The 12,890-nt window shown below is 37.4% G+C and overlaps 1 protein-coding gene across 1 annotated transcript in view; it reads right to left on the bottom strand.

Annotated features, from left to right (window-relative positions):
• The window catches only part of MAN1A2 (mannosidase alpha class 1A member 2), a 123,975-nt gene that overhangs the window by 99,625 nt on the left and 11,460 nt on the right, over window positions 1-12,890 (bottom strand). The window lies entirely within an intron of this gene.

Below are 12,890 nucleotides of genomic sequence, written 5' to 3'. Positions count from 1 at the left end.
CTGGTTTGAATGACCCCTAAGAACTTCAAGCTTTAAACGTAAAACTTAAAAGTTTCCTCCACCAAACCCTGATAGCTGTTTCCTGCTCCTGCCGTTCAAAGGTAGGAATGACCTGTGCGAGGCTCAAGTCTATCTGCCTGAAGAACAAGAAATATAACTTGGTATAAGCCCTGTGACAACAAAGAGCTAACAAGCTAACACTTTACACAATGGAGGAAGAGGGAACCTAGAAAGAAAGTTACAATTTCAGGGCCAATGAAAATAGAGAAAACAGCAATCTGTAACTTATCAGTAGACACGTTAAAAAAAAAAAAAAGAGGAAAAAAAAAGGAGTCAGGCAAGGAGGGAGAAAGGAAGGAAGGGAGACACACCAGTGAAAAACTAGGTGGGAGAAAGAAAATCAAAAATGGAATTAATAACTAAGTATCAAGATGAACAAAAATATAAATAGTGTCAAGGAAAGAGATAAGCAGAAAAATAAGAGGATGGGAAATTTTTCATTATTATAATAGTACATCATGCTCTTCCAAAACTTTTGCATTTTGGAAATACCATAGAGCTTCTAGCACGATCGTTCCCAAGTGATGCGGGTATGACTACTTAAAATTCTCTTGAGTCCTTGTTAAAAACACACATTCCAATTCAGCAGGTCTGTGTGACACCCATAAATCTACATTGCTAAGAGCTCCCCTGATGATGCTGGTGTACACAAATGTTTGGAAACCACCACCGTAGTGGACACTGGGTTTTCTCCCCGGACCTACTTTGTAAGAGTTCAATCTTCTCTCAACCTCCACCCCAACGCACGTGAATGAATGCAGGCGTGGTAGGTACTATTTTCCGAACCAGCCAACAATGATGGCTACTCCAAGGGTAAACATCTAACTCAACAGTCACCAGAGGCACCTTGCAAACCCCCTTAGTCCTTGAAAAACTTAGACAAATAACAACAAAACTAATCACTGTTGTGGCTGAGATGTATGAGGCACTAGCTTAGTGAGTTACATAGATTATCTTATTAAATTCTCACACCAATTTATGAAGTACCCTCTATTAAACACTGTTCTCGCCTCATTATAAAACAGTAAGGCACAAAGAGAAAAATTAAGTAAGTTGTTTAGGGTCACAGAGCTAGTAAGTAGAGAACCTAGTTACAAACATATGCATTTGGACTTCTTAAACACTATGCCTTTCACATAAGGGATAAATGTCATTTAAGAGTTTGTCTTTTACTGTTTAAATACTAACACCTATCTCTCAATATCTTTTCTCCCTTCTTTCTTAGTCCTAGAGCCCTCAATTTTTAGGTAAGCACATGATCCTGCTAAATAAAAAATCTATTTCTCAGCCTTATTGAAACTGCTCCCACAGAATTCATGTGATCAGAAATGAACTTCTACCCTGTGTAAGTCACTATTATTTTGGGATTTTTATGCTGATAAATGACCTAATCATAAGTGAGCCACACTCCATCCTCGATGTTCTCTTTCCCGAGGGCTCTCATTAGTATCTGAGGGTTGATTTGCCAGAAATATACTAACCAAGTGATAGATTTCCTTCTCCAATTAGTGTATTTAAATAAATCATGTTTGGAAACATTGTGAAGGACAAATACAATCCCCCATTACATATGGATTCAAAAAATTACACTGAAATCTTGTTTGGCAAAGATTCAGGCAAAGATACAAGTATTTTTTCCCTTTCTATTCACCCTCTCCTTGTCTAGTAGACCTGTACTCTTCACCTGCAAACACAAAGTCTCATCCATTTATTACAAAATACATAAATAGATAAAAACTTCCTTAAAAACTGCCTCTACCTCTACCTCATTGGTGTTCCCTTCCTCCCTTGAATACTACACCTGCTGTTTCCACTTTCCTCAACCTCACACCAGTCTTATATCCACCACAGTTAAAACCTGATACCTGAGTTTATCCTTCCTTTGAAAGTCCCTCTTCCTTACGCCTGCCTTTACAAGTTGCTGACCATTGGCTCTATTATCAGTGCACCCCCAAAATATTGTATTCCATCCTCACTTCTGTTCTTATTTTATATACTCTTCCTATTCAACATCATCCAACTGCATTTTCTCAACTGTTACAACAAAATACGTATGGTCAGCCTTTACCAGGTTACTAAGTACTCTGGATCCAAATTTCTAATACTGATAATTTGTTTCTGTGGCTGCCTAGGTTTGTTTGGTTTCTCCCTAAGACACTATCCCTGAGGCTGAATATTTGTATCCCTAAAAATTCGTATGTTGAAACGTTAACCCCAAACATAATGGTATTTGAAGATGAGGCTTTTGGAAAGTAGCCAGTGTTAGATTAGGTCATAAGGGTGAGGCCCTCATGATGGGATTAGTGGTTTTATAAGAAGACAGGAGAGCCCTTGCCAGTGTGGCTCAGCTGGCTGGAGCAACCTCCCATAAACCAAAAGGTCGTGGGCTCAATTCCCGAACAGGGCATGGGCCTGGGTTCAGTCCCAGGCCTGGCATGTACAAGAGGCAATCTATTGATGTTTCTCTCCCTCTCTCTCTCTCCTTCCCCTCTCCTCTCTCCAAAATCAAAAAGCATGTCCTTGGGTGAGGATTAAAAAAATAAAGAAAGAAAAGCTAAACTACTAAAAAGAAAAGAAAAACAGAAATATATCCTTCTCTTTATATAACTCTCCCCTCACCCCACCCCACCCCCTCCTCCTGACCGGCCCCAAGCACAAATGAAAGGCCACGTAAGGATGCAGCAAGACGGCAGCTACCTACAAGCCAGGACAAGCCAGGAAGAGAGCCTTCACCAGAAACTGACCCTGCTAGACCCTGATCTTGGACTTTCCAGCCTCTAAAACTATGAGATTTAGGCCATCAGTCTATGGTGTTTTGTTACGGCAGCCCAAACAAGATCCACTTGAGTTAATTTTTATAAATGGTCCTGGAGACAGATTTTAAATTGGAGCAGAAGGCTTGAAAAGGAACCAAGTCTCTTGAACTAAGGAAAGAGACCAGAAGCAAAACAAGAAAGTGAGAAATAATGCCCAAGGTACACAGTGCAGACAGTGAAAGATGGAGGCCAGTAATAATTTCTAGCCCTTCATTTAAATGATCCTTATAACCTAGTGTTTCTCAGATACACTCTGGGCATTTTAGGCAGGACAATTCACTTCTCTGTTGTGCAGGACACCAGGGCACTGTGGTGGACTGGTTAGCATTCCTGGCCCTCACCTACCAAATGCCAATGGTGTCACTCTTCTCCTCACTGTAACAAAGGAAAAATGCCCCATGTTTTCAAGACCTCTCTACAAGGAGAACAGTACTGGCCCATTTTAAACCACTGCACAGAAAGTTCTAGAAGGGTAGAGTCTAGGAAGACTGTTTATATCTACATTTCTAAGTAGCACAGCACAAGTAAGAACTTTATCCCTAACTATATATAAGTCACTGTAATAAAACTTAGGGTTCTTTTCAGTTTATATTTCTTAAGATGTTAATATGTAATCCTCCATCCAAATTCAGAAATTCACCAGCATATTGGTAGCAGAATCCCTCCTCCTTCAATAGAAGCCAAATGGCTCTAGGTACTTTATCTTTCTACTGTAAAACAGCAAGGCAAGGCCCTATGACCAACACTTAGGCAATCGGATGCTCTGCCTGAAACTACAGATCTGGAATAAGTGACATAAAGAAACAGAAACTGAACTTTAGAAATCACTGAGAAAGCAGAGGCAGAGGTAGCACAGTCACAACCAGCTCTCAGCGACCAGCAGCACTGGCAATGGTGCTTTAACTACTTCTTAACCCTCAGTATGGTTCTGCATACCTGTCTTTCTTAAATGCCTGTCTTCTAAACCTAGTTCCACAGACCTAGTATCAATTTTGAAAGCCAACCAATATCCTTCCAAAAAATAGCTATTTTACATGCATTATAGTTGGTTTCTAACACTTGTATCCAAGATTCCTCTCCAAGTCTTTTCAGCGCAAATGGAAGAGGTATTCTAGGACTATGACCTAAGCACTTGCCTTGACTCACTCCCTCTCAATTCTTAATAAGGCAGTTCAGCTAATGTAGAATGAAAAATTCAGACCCACAAACACCACTGAAAAATAAGGCTCACCTACATGCTTAAAACTCCAAGTTATTCTGACTATGGCATAAATGAGAACAAGATGGAATACAGAAAGGCAGTCAACCAGCCCATAATTACTATTTACTATTATTCATAAAGAAGGTGCTTTCAGAAATCCAGAAAGGGACCTGGGACCTCCCAAGGCACTAACCTATCTAGACAGTTTTCCTGTAAGGCTATGCACAGGCCTAAGCTGAGAACTGCTAAGAGGGCCTGTCTCAGTCCGTCCTGGGAAGAGATCCTCCTTATCATCCACCCAGTTCGAAGCCATCACCTACCACTTAAAGGCTCTCCAGAGAAAAGGCCCATCCCAACAGACATCCATTTTGCCTGAGGTGAGCTGTTAGCTATTCAACTCCAATTCCACAAAGAGGCCCCTCAGAGACTGCCCTACCCACTGCTCATCTAGACCTAATTAAAGTCTATACGCTAGAAACAAGAAAGCCATACAGCACCACTGAATAGACCAAAATTCTCAACTCCAAATCCACTCTTAGATACTCTACTTCATGACAGTGGGGCTCAGACTCTCCAAATTACCTCCATGTCTTTCTTGTAGCTGGTTTCCTATTAGGCTCAACCAATACGGAGTACTAAGAGGAGTCTAGAAAGCAGAAGGATGGGATCTTGATAACGTAATTCTAAAGCAGTTAGAAAAGTCCATTTGTCAAGAAGAAATAACAATTATAAATATATATATGCCAAACAAAAAAACCCAAAATATGTAAGCAAGCATTGAGAGGACTGAAAGACAAAACACAGTTTCACAATGGTAGTTGGAGACTTCTATACCCCCCCTTCAATAATGGCTAGAATGTCTAGACAAAAGACCAGTATGGAGAACAACACTATAAACCCACGGAACCTAACAAACATACAGAGCACTCTACCCAACAACAGAACCCACATTCTTCTCAAGTGCATATGGAACATTCTCTAAAATAGAAAGCATGTTAGGTCACAAAATAATCCTCAATGAATATAAAAAGATTAGTCATACAAAATACCTTCACTGACCACAATGAAATAAAGGTAAAAATCAGTAACTGAGCCCTGACCAGTGTGGTTAAGTTGGTAGGGCATCATTCTGCAAAGCCACAGGTCGCTGTACAGATTCTAGGTCAAAGCATTTGCCTGGGATGCAGGTCACCGATATGGGTGTGTAAAGGAGACAACCGATCCATGTTTCTCTCTCACATTGATGTTCCTCTCCTTTCCCCTCTCTCTGAAAATAAAATAAATAAAAAATTTAAAATAACAAAAGAAAAATAAAAATTCAAAAATATGTGTGTATTAAACTACACATTCATTTAAGCACCAAGAGATCAAAAAAGAAATCACATGGTATACTTCCTGTCAAGATGGAGGCATAGGTAAACACAGTTCACCTCCTCACACAACCACAGCAAAAATTACAACTAAATTATAAAACAACTATCTCCCAGAACTGTCAGACAGTTGAGCTATATGGAAGTCCAACATCCAAGGAATTAAAGAAGTCACATTCATCCAGACAGGTGGGAGGGGCAGAGACACAGAGATGCAGAACAGGTGGTCCCACACCCATGTGTGGTAGATAAAAATGAGAAGGGACACCTCTGGAGCAAGGGAAACCTGTGGATCGAGGGATCCCAGCCCCACACCAGACCTCCCAGCCCAGAGTTCCACTGCCAGGAAGATAAATCCCCACAACTTCTGGCTGTAAAACCCAGTGGAGGTTGGGGCAGCAGAAGAAACTGCAGGGTTCTCACATGTCTCCACTTAAAGGGCCTGCAACAGACTTAGGATTTACACAGACTCACTCTATCTGGGCCCCAGCACCAGGGCAGCAGCTGGAAGGGCACCAGTGGCACACAGGGAGAAAATGAAGTGTCTGGCAAGGGTAAGTGCTGGGGAACAGCTTCCTCTAACACAGCACTGTCCCCTTTCTGAGTCCTCCCCCACACAGAGCCACAGAGCAGTGACACCACATCAGAGACTCCATCACCCTTGTTCACATAAGTTGCCCCACCCTGGTGATGACCTAAAGCTCTGCCCCATCCAACTTACCAGTGCACTTTTCTTACAATAGGCCATGCTACTAAGACAGGGAGACAAAGCAGTTCTAACTAATACATAGAAACAAACACAGGGAGGCTGCCAAAATGAGGAGACAAAGAAATATGGACCAAATTAAAGAACAGAACAAAACTCCAAGAAAAGAACTAAATGAAATGGAGTCAAGCAACCTTTAGATGCACAGTTCAAAACATTGGTAATTAGGATGCTGAGGGAACTGATTGGGTACTTCAGCTGCATAAAAGAAGACCCAGACAGCAGATTACACTAAGTGAGATAAGAAAAATTTACAGAGAAACAACAGGGGAGTGGATAAAGCTGAGAATCAAATCAATGATTTGGAACATAAAGAAGAAAAAAACATTCAATCAGAAGAACAGCAAGAAGAAAAAAGAATCCAAAAAAACAAGAATAGGTGAAGAAGCCTCTGAAACAACTTCAAACATAACATCTGAGTCATAGGGGTACCATAAGGGGAAGAGGAAGAGCAAGAAATTGAAAACTTATTTGAAAAAATAATGAAAGAAAACGTTCCTAATTTTGTGAAGGAAATAACAAGTTCAGGAGGCACAGAGAGTCCCAAACAAAGCAGACTCAAAGAGAACCACACCAAGACACATAATAATTAAAATGCCAAAGGTTAAAGATAAAGAGAATCTTAAAAGTAGCAAGAGAAAAGCAGATAGTTACCTACAAAGGAGTTCCCGTAAACTATCAGCTGATTTCTCAAAAGAAACCTTAGCAGCAAGAAGAGGCTGGCAGGAAGTATTCAAAGTGATGAAAAGCAAGGACTTATAATTTTAAGATTACTCTACCCAGCAAAGCTATCATTTAGAATTGAAGGGCAGATAAAGTGCTTCCCAGATAAGGTAAAGCTAAAGGAGTTCATCATTACCAAGACATTATTATATGAAATGTTAAAGGGATTTATTTAAGAAAAAGAAGAAGACCAAAACTATGAACATTAAAATGGCAATAAATTCACAACTATCAACAATTGATTCTAAAAAACAAACTAAGCAAACAAGCACAACCGAAAAAGAATCATAGATATGGAGATCATTTGGAGGGTTATCAGTTGGGTGAGAGAAGGGGGAGGATGGGGAAAAAGGTGCAGAGAGTAAGAAGTACAAATTGGTAGGTACAGAATAGACAGGGGGAAGTTCAGAAGAGTGTAAGAAATGGAGTAGCCGAAGAACTTATATGCATGATATATGCATGAGCCATGGACATCAACTAAGTGGGGGAATTGCCAGAGGGAATGTGAGGTACTGGGTGGAGAGGGATAAAGGGGGAAAAATTGGGACAACTGTAATAGCATAATCCATAAAATATATTTTAAAAAAAGAAATCACATGGCAAATTAGAAAATACAAGACTATTAAGAACAAAAATACAATATATCAAAAGTTATGGGATACAACAAAAGCACCACTCAGAGGCAAATTCATAGCAGCAATTGCCTACCTTTTAAAAAGATCTCAAATTAAAGTAACTTTGAACCTTAAGGAACCAGAAAAAGAAGAGAAAAAAGCCCCAAGGCTAGTAGTAGACTAGAGATAAACAAAATTGAGAAAACAATAGAGAAAAATCAACACAACCAAAAATTAGATTTTTGAAAAAAAATCCAACAAATTTGACAAACCTTTAGATAAATGATGAAAAACGTAACAGATGATGCAGATAACTAAAATAGAAATAAGAATGAGGACATTACCACTGACATTACAGAAATAAAAAAAGATTAAAAGTGAATACTATACTGTGAGTAACTGTATAACAACACATTAGATAACCTAGATAAATTCAACACATTCCTAGAAACAAACTATGAAAACTGAATCAAGAAGAAATAGAAATCTGAAAAGACCTGTAACAGGTAAGGAACTTAAATAAAGAATCAATAGCCTCCCAAAAAAGAAAAGTCCAGGACCTGATGGTTTCCCAGATAAATTCTACCACATTTAAAGGATTAACACCAATCCTACTCAAATGCTTCCAAAATACAGAAGAGGAGATAACATTTCTTAACTCATTCTAAGAGGCCAATATTGCCCTCATATCAAAGTCAGACTCAAACATCACAAGAAAATAAAACTACAGATTAATATCCTTTACAAATATAGCTGCAAAAATTCTCAAAATACTAGTAAAATGATTCCAATAGCTTTATTAAAATGATTATACACCATACACAAGGTGGTTCAACGTAAGAAAATCAATTGATGTAATACACATTAAAAAAACAAAGGGAATAAAATACATAACATTTCATCCAATGCAGAAAAAGCATTTGACAAAATCCAACACCCTTTCATGATAAACATACTTCAGCAAACTATGAATAGAAAGGAATTTCCTCAATATAATAAAGAGCATTTATGAAAAACCCAGAGCTAACATCATATTCAAAGGTGAAAGACTGAAAATATTCCCCCTAAGGTCAAGAATAAGGCAGCCCTGAATGGGTAGCTCAGTTGGTTGGAGCGTTGTCCTGTGCCCCAAAAGGTGTGGGTTCATATTCCAGTCAGGGCACATACCTAGACTGCAGATTCGATCCCCAGTCAGGGCACATTGAGGAAGCAACCAATCAATGTTTCTCTCGCACATTAGTGTCTGTCTGTCTGTCTGTCTGTCTGTCTCTCTCTCTCTCTCTCTCTCTCTCTTTCTTGCCCCCTTCTCTCTAAAATCAGTACACATATCCCCAGGTGAGTATTACAAAACAAAAGAATAAGGCAAAGATGCCACTTTTAGCACTGCTATTCAACATTGCACTGTTGAGTTCTAGCCAGTGTAATTAGGCATGAAAAAGAAATAAAAGGCATCCAAATTGAAAAGAGAAAAGTGAAAGTATCTCTACAGATGACATCATCCTAAATATACAGAAAATCCCAAACAATCCACAAAAATGACTACTAGAATAAATGAATTCAGTAAAGTTGAGGTCACAAGATCAACATGCAAAAATCATGTGTGTTTCTATAAATAAAAAATGAAAAATAAAAAAAAGAAAACAATTCCTAAGAATAACTTTAACCAAGGAAGTGAAACACTTGTACACTAAAAACTACAAACATTTTTGAAATAAATTGCAGAAGGCTTACATAATGGAAAGATCATGTGGTCATGGATTGTATGACTTCTTATTGTTAAGATGACAATACTACCTAAAGTAATTTACAGATTCAATGCCATCCCTATCAAAACTTAAACAGCTGTTTTTGCATAAATTGAAAAGCTGATCCTCAAATTCCTAAGATGTAGCAAGTGGCCTCAGATAGTCCAAACAGTAATGAAAAAGAAAAACAACGTTGGAGAACTCACACTTACCAATTTCTAAACTTGCTACAAAGCTACAGTAATCAAAACAATGTGTACTGACATAAAGATAAACATATACAAATGAATGAAACAGAACTAAGAATCCAGAAATAAACTCATACATGTACAGTCAATAAATTTTCAACAAAGACGTCAATATTATTCGATGGGGAAAACATAGTCTCCTCAACAAATGGTGCTGCGACAGCCAGAGACTCACATACAAAATAATGGAGTTAAGACTCCTTTCTCACACCATACACAAAAACTCAAAATGGCTCTACAACGTAAATATAAAGTTAAAATCATAAAAGCCTTTAAAAAAACAGGAGTAAATCTTCATGATCTTGGTTTGGCAATGTATTCTTAAATATGACATCAAAAGCATAAGCAACAAAAGAAAATAAATTGGGCTTCATCAAAAGTAAACATTTTGTATAAAAGGGCATTATCAAAAAAGTGAAATATAACCTACAGAAAAGGAGAGAATATTTGCAAACCGTGTATCTGATAAGGGTGTAGTATTCAGAAGATATAAAGAACTACAACTCAACAACAAAAATACAACCACCCAATTTTAAAAATTGGACAAACGACTTGGATGGCCATTTATCCAAAACAGATACACAAATGGCCAATAAGCACATGAAAAAATTTCAACATCATTAGTCATTAGGGAAATGCAAATCAAAATCATAAGATACTACACTTCACATACACTAGAATGGATATAATTTTTTTTAAACTGTTGGCAAGGATGTAGAGAAAGTGGAACCTTTAGACACTGCTGATGAAAAATGCAAAATGATTTAGCTATCTAAGAGAACTGATAACAGGTATTCAAACAAAAACATTCACACACATGCTCAGGCTACACTGTTAACAATAGCCAAAAAATGGGAACAACCCAAATATCCATCACCAGATGAATGCATGAACAAATTGTGTACATGCAAACAATATTATTCAGCCATAAAAAAGAATGATGTACATATGAGTCTCAAAAACATTATGCTGAGTGAAAGAGCCACAGGCAAAAGGCCTTACATAGCACGATTCCCTTTATGTGAAATATTTACCACGGAGTTAATAATATTTACCAGAAAATGTAAATCCTTAGACACCAAAAGCAGGCTGGTGGTTTGCCAGGGGCTGGCAGGGAACAGGGAGTGGTACTGCTTAATGGGCATGGAGTTTCCTTGTGGGATATGAAGATGTTATGCAACTATTTGATAGATGTGGTGGTTGCACAACATTGTATTAAATGCCACTGAACTGCTCACTTTAAAATGGTTAATATTATGTTAGACAAAGTTTACCTCAATTTTAAAAAATACTTATGGAAGAGCTTAGAATCAAGAAGGACAAACACAATATTAAAAACAAAGCAGAAGAACCCATTCTACCTGTCTTAGTCCCTTTGTACTGCTCTAACAAAGTATCATACAGACTGAGTGGCTTATAAACAATAAAAATTTATCTCCCACAGTTTTGGAGGCTGGATATCTGAGATCACCGTGCCAGTATGGTTAGGTTCTGGTGAGAACCCTCTCCCGAGTTGCACACTCAACTTCTCACGTGGAGGGAAGAGTAAAGAGAGAGCAAATTCTCTCATGTCTTTTTATAAGCGCATTAATCCCATTCCTAATTGTAGAAATATTACCTCCCGAAGGCCCCACATCTTAATATCATGACATTGGGGACCAGGATTTCCACACACTAGGACATAAACATTCAGTCCACAGCATTACCTAGAGCTGTACTTACCACTACACTTGTTAAAACAGCATGCTAAGCAAAGCCTAACAGAAATATACAAAAGGCCTCAAAGAAGCCAGAACCAAACCCATGAAAATAAGAAAAATTGTTATACAGCAGAAGCAGCATTACAAAGTAATGGGAAAGGACAGACTCTTCGATGAGTAGCATGGGGACAACTGGACACCCATATGGAAAAATAAAAACTCAATCCTAAACTCATCATAGACAAAACTCAAAACCAAGCTGATTAAATCCCTAGATGTGAAAAACAAAACTTCAAAACTACCAAAACTGAATATAAGGAGACTATATAAGGAGACTATAACTCCAGGGTAGAAAAGCAAAATCCAAAAACCAATACCATAAAGGAAAATACTGACAATTTCAATTACATTAAAGTTTAATACTTCTGTAAAACTGAAGACACCATAAACAAAGTATAAAAATAAAACATCCATTACAAGAAGATACATGTAATGCATCTACCTAAGAATTCATCAGGATGTATAAATAATTGCAACAAATGAGTAAGAGAAAGGAGAACACTCCATAAGAAAAATTGGCAAAAAAAAAAAAAAAAAGTGAGTAACTCAAAGACTAGGAAACCCAAACAACCAATAAATATGTTTTTAAAAATATTCCACCTCACTAGTAATGAGAGAAATAAAAACTAAAACTGGCATCACACTGGTAAAGATTTTTTAAATACACAATACCGTGCTTCACAAAGATGCCGGTGTGAGTGTAAATTCATACAACTACTGTACAGGCTAATTACGCAACAAAACTTAGAGTCCATAACACACATACTTTACAACTTAGTAGTTCTATTACTAAGCTTTTACCTTGGAGGAAAAACACAGGTGGCCAAGAACACATGTGCAAGAATGTTTTTGCAGCAAAAATATGGAATTAACCAAAAAATCTATCAATAGGATGTATAAATAATTTGGTTTAATCATATCTAAGTGGATAAAATAACTGAACCAAAGCCCAATTTATCAACATACATAAATCATTTTTAAAGTGTTGAGCAAAAAGAAAAACTTGCAGAATGATATATGTTTAAGAACATGCAAAGTATATATTTACATTTATTAATATATAATCTGTATCAATGTATATGTTGTAGAAGTATAAAACCATGTACTGAGACAGATAATGTCAAGGTCAGAGGCTTACCTCAAGAAGGATAATACTCAGCTAAAATGTTAAGATTTGAAATATGGGTACAGTGACATTAATATTATCTGTTAAGACTTTTATATATGCTTATAACTTCTTAAAAAGTAAGAATGATAAAAAGAATATATCCCAGATATCAAAACATACTACTAAAACACTATGAAACTACATAGTATGATGCTTTTGAGAATAACCAGACAAATCCGTAGAGGGGTTAAAAAAGAATAATATAGTGATATGCTGTCATTTATTTAACTAATCCCCTGTTGACAGACACTTGGATCATTTATGGTATGTCATGTTTTGGCTTCAGGGGACATTCTTGAACATCACTTTGTGCACTGATGTGAAGATTTACCAAGAATAAGTTTTTAGAAGAATTGCTGGATCAAAGAATATATACTTCCAATTAGCTGATACTACTAAATTGTTCTTCACAAAAACTC

The sequence above is a fragment of the Desmodus rotundus genome, chromosome 12, assembly GCF_022682495.2.
Source record: "Desmodus rotundus isolate HL8 chromosome 12, HLdesRot8A.1, whole genome shotgun sequence".
NCBI classification, from domain to species: Eukaryota; Metazoa; Chordata; class Mammalia; order Chiroptera; family Phyllostomidae; genus Desmodus; species Desmodus rotundus.
Note: the sequence above shows the minus strand (reverse complement) of the source record. Positions and strands in the feature narration are given on the sequence as shown.